Source organism: Arachis hypogaea, chromosome 17 (genome assembly GCF_003086295.3).
Source record: "Arachis hypogaea cultivar Tifrunner chromosome 17, arahy.Tifrunner.gnm2.J5K5, whole genome shotgun sequence".
NCBI classification, from domain to species: domain Eukaryota; kingdom Viridiplantae; phylum Streptophyta; class Magnoliopsida; order Fabales; family Fabaceae; genus Arachis; species Arachis hypogaea.
This window is the reverse complement of record NC_092052.1, coordinates 51,137,374-51,142,352: the sequence shown is the minus strand read 5'-3', so window position 1 is coordinate 51,142,352 and position 4,979 is coordinate 51,137,374. Positions and strand designations below refer to the sequence as shown.

The window sequence follows — 4,979 nt, the reverse complement described above, 5'->3', positions numbered from 1 at the left end:
TCCATGCAGACTCTGAGAGATCATATTGACATGCTGAGTCAATATTTTATTCTGAGCCAATATGGCATTCAGAGTATCAACTTCAAGAACTCCCTTCTTCATAGGCGTCCCATTACTCACAGGATTCCTTTCAAAAGTGTACATGAACTGGTTATGAGCAACCATGTCAATGAGTTCTTGAGCTTCTGCAGGCATTTTCTTTAGGTGAATGGATCCACCTGCAGAAGTGTCCAGTGACATTTTTGATAGCTCAGATAAACCATCATAGAATATATCCAGGATGGTCCATTCTGAAAGCATGTTAGAAGGATACTTTTTGGTCAACTGTTTGTATCTTTCCCAAGCTTCATAGAGGGATTCACCTTCTTTCTGTCTGAAGGTTTGAACATCAGCTCTAAGCTTGCTCAGCTTTTGAGGAGGAAAGTACTTGGCTAAGAAAGCCGTGACCAGCTTATCCCAAGAGTTCAGGCTGTCTTTGGGTTGAGAATCCAACCATAATCTAGCTCTGTCTCTTACAGCAAAAGGGAAAAGCATGAGCCTGTAGACTTCAGGATCTACTCCATTAGTCTTAACAGTATCACATATCTGCAAGAATTCAGTTAAGAACTGAAAAGGATCTTCAGATGGAAGTCCATGAAACTTGCAGTTCTGCTGCATCAGAGAAACTAATTGAGGTTTCAGCTCAAAGTTGTTTGCTCCAATGGCAGGAATGGAGATGCTTCTTCCATGTAAATTGGAATTAGGTGCAGTAAAGTCACCAAGTATCTTCCTTACATTATTATTATTTTTGGCTGCCATCTCCTCTTCCTGTTCGAAAATTTCTGAAAGGTTATCTCTGGATTGTTGTATTTTAGCTTCTCTTAGTTTCCTTTTCAGAGTCCTTTCAGGTTCTGGATCTGCTTCCACAAGAATGTTCTTATCCTTGCTCCTGCTCATATGACAGAGAAGAGGGAACAGAAAAATAATAATAATAATAATAGAGATCCTTTATACCACAGTATAGGGATCCCTGTGTGAGTGGAAGAAAAGAGGGAGATAAAGAATGTAATGTAATGGAAGAAACACAACTGTGAGGAGGGTAAAGATGTGAGATGAGATGTTAGTAGATGAATAAATAAATAGAATAAGATGGGAGAGGGAGAATTTTCGAAAATAATTTTTGAAAAAGGGTTAGTGATTTTCGAAAATGGTTTTTTGAAAAATGTTAGTATTTTTCGAAAATTTTTAAAATCAAAAATAAAAATAAGAATAATTAGTTAATTAAAAAGAAATTTTTGAAAAAGAGGGAAGATATTTTCGAAAATTAGAGAGAGAGAGTTAGTTAGGTAGTTTTGAAAAAGTTAAGAAACAAACAAAAAGTTAGTTAGTTAGTTGAAACAAATTTTGAAAAGATAAGAAGTTAGGAGGTTAGAAAAGATATTTTGAAACCAACTTTTTGAAAAAGGTAAGATAAGAAGATATTTTAGAAATTAGTTTTGAAAAAGATTTGATTTTTAAAATCTCAATTAATGACTTGATTCATAAGAAATCACAAGATATGATTCTAGAACTTAAAGTTTGAATCTTTCTTAACAAGCAAGTAACAAACTTCAAATTTTTGAATCAAAACATTAATTGATTATGTTATTTTCGAAAATTTGATATAAAAATAAGAAAAAGATTTTTGAAAAATATTTTTGGAATTTTCAAAAATAACTAAGAATTTTGAAAAAGATTTGATTTTTGAAAAAGATTTTGAAAAAGATAAGATTTTCAAATTAAAAATTTGATTTGACTCATAAGAAACAACTTGATTTTAAAAATTTTGAAAAAGTCAACTCAAATTTTCGAATTTGATGAGAGAAAAAGGGAAAGATATTTTTTTGTTTTTTTGAATTTTTATGATGAGAGAGGAAAACAGGAAAAATGATGCAATGCATGAAAGTTATGGATCAAAATAATGAATGCATGCAAGAATGCTATGAATGTCAAGATGAACACCAAGAACACTTTGAATGTCAAGATGAACATCATAGACACAATTTTGAAAAATTTTTAATGCAAAGAAAACATGCAAGACACCAAACTTAGAATTCTTTAATGCTTACGCACTAAGAATTCAAGAATGCATATGAAAAACACCATACAACACAAAACAAAAAATCATCAAGATCAAACAAGAAGACTTACCAAGAACAACTTGAAGATCATGAAGAACACTATGAATGTATGAAATTTTTGAAAAATGCAAGATGCACATGCAAATGACACCAAACTTATGACATGACTCATGACTCAAACAAGAAACACAAAAAATGTTTTTGATTTTTATGATTTTCTAATTTTTTTGGATTTTTTCGAAAATTATATGAAAAAGAAAAAATAAGGATTCCAAAATTTTTAACATGAATTCTAGGAATCTTGCATTCTTAGTCTAAAGCTTCAGTCCAGGAATTAGACATGGCTCACTAGCCAGCTAAGCTTTCAATGAAAGCTCCGGTCCAAAACACTAGACATGGCCAATGGCCAGCCAAGCTTCAGCAGGTGAATCAGGAACAGCAGCAGGTGGATTAGCAACAACTAGCTTGCTCTTGATAACAAATTGCTGCCTCAGTCCAAATAAATTTAGACATGGCTTTACAGCCAGCCAGGCTTCACATGCTTCATGAAACACTAGAATTCATTCTTAAAAATTTTGAATAAAATTTTTGAAAACATTTTTATATTATTTTTTTTTCAAAAACAAAGGAGAAAATTTTGAAATATTTTTGAAAAATTTTTTTGAAAAGAAAACAAAAAGAAAATTACCTAATCTGAGCAACAAGATGAATCGTCAGTTGTCCAAACTCGAACAATCCCCGGCAACGACGCCAAAAACTTGGTACGCGGAATCGTGATTACACTTTAATTATGTAAAGTTCATTGCTCTTTCTTTCCCTGGAAATGGCGCCAAAAACATGATGCCAAAACCACGGTTCACAACCCCGTGTAACTGACCAGCAAGTGCACTGGGTCGTCCAAGTAATACCTTACGTGAGTAAGGGTCGAATCCCACGGAGATTGTTGGTATGAAGCAAGCTATGGTCACCTTGCAAATCTTAGTTAGGCAGATATAAATTGATAATGGTGTTTTCGAATAATAATTAATAGAATAGGGATAGAAATACTTATGTAATTCGTTTGTGAGAATTTTAGATAAGCGAATGGAGATGCTTTCGTTCCTCTGAACCTCTGCTTTCCTGCTATCTTCATCCAATCAGTCTTACTCCTTTCCATGGCTGGCTTTATGTTATACATCACCACTGTCAATGGCTACTTTCGGTCATCTCTCGAGAAAATGATCCAATGCCCTGTCACGGCACGACTAATCGTCTGGAGGCATCACCCTTGTCAATGGCTTCATCTTATCCTCTCAGTGAAAATGGTCAACGCACCCTGTCACGGCACGACTATTCATCTGTCAGTTCTCGATCATGCTGGAATAGGATTTACTATCCTTTTGCGTCTGTCACTAACGCCCCGCAATCGCGAGTTTAGAGCTCGTCACAGTCATTCATTCATTGAATCCTACTCGGAATACCACAGACAAGGTTTAGACTTTCCGGATTCTCTTGAATGCCGCCATCATTCTAGCTTACGCCACGAAGATTCTGATTAAGAGATCTAAGAGATACTCATTCAGTCGAAGATAGAACGGAAGTGGTTGTCAGGCACGCGTTCATAGGGAATGATGATGATTGTCACGTTCATCACATTCAGATTTAAGTACGAATGAATATCTTAGAAGCGAACAAGATGAATTGAATAGAAAACAGTAGTACTTTGCATTAATCTTTGAGGAACAGCAGAGCTCCACACCTTAATCTATGGAGTGTAGAAACTCTACCGTGAAAATATATAAGTGAAAGGTCCAGGCATGGCCGAGATGGCCAGCCCCCAAAACGTGATCAATAGATCAAAAGATAATCCAAAGATGTCTAATACAATAGTAAAAGGTCCTATTTATAATAAACTAGCTACTAGGGTTTACAGAAGTAAGTAATTGATGCATAAATCCACTTCCGGGGCCCACTTGGTGTGTGCTTGGGCTGAGCTTTGAGTGTTGCACGTGTAGAGGTCCTTCTTGGAGTTGAACGCCAGCTTTTGTGCCAGTTTGGGCGTTCAACTCTGGTTTTGGATCCTTTTCTGGCGCTGGACGCCAGAATTGGGCAGAAAGCTGGCATTGAACGCCAGTTTGTATCGTCTAAACTTGGCCAAAGTATGGACTATTATATATTGCTGGAAATCCCCGGTTGTCTACTTTCCAATGCAATTGGAAGCTCGCCATTTCGAGTTATGTAGCTCCAGAAAATCCACTTTGAGTGCAGGGAGGTCAGAATCCAACAGCATCAGCAGTCTTTCTTCAACCTCTGAATCTGATTTCTGCTCAAGTCCTTCAATTTCAGCCAGAAAATACCTGAAATCACAGAAAAACACACAAACTCATAGTAAAGTCTAGAAATGTGAATTTAACATAAAAACTAATGAAAACATCCCTAAAAGTAACTAGATCCTACTAAAAACATACTAAAAATAATGCCAAAAAGCGTATAAATTATCCGCTCATCATCCACCTCTATTCCCTTATTTGAAATTTTATGCCCAAGGACAATCCCTTCAGTCACCATAAAGTGACATTTTTCCCAGTTTAAAACCAAGTTGGTCTCTTGGCATCTTTTCAGAACCAGTGTCAGGTGATCAAGACAGGAGCTGAATGAGTCTCCATATACTGAGAAGTCATCCATGAAGACTTCCAGAAATTTTTCCACCATATCAGAGAAAATAGAGAGCATGCATCTCTGAAAGGTTGCAGGCGCATTACACAGCCCAAATGGCATCCTTCTGTAAGCAAACACTCCAGATGGGCATGTGAATGCTGTTTTCTCTTGATCCTGGGGATCTACTGCAATTTGGTTGTAGCCTGAGTAGCCATCCAAAAAGCAGTAATAATTATGACCTGC

General features: G+C 36.2%; 1 non-coding gene across 1 annotated transcript; it reads left to right on the top strand.

Moving 5' to 3' along the window:
* The first annotated feature begins 294 nt into the window (after window positions 1-294).
* On the top strand, window positions 295-402 carry LOC112768035 (small nucleolar RNA R71). The gene has a single exon (XR_003185475.1). It is a non-coding gene; the product is annotated as a small nucleolar RNA R71 (small nucleolar RNA).
* Window positions 403-4,979: the final 4,577 nt, after the last annotated feature.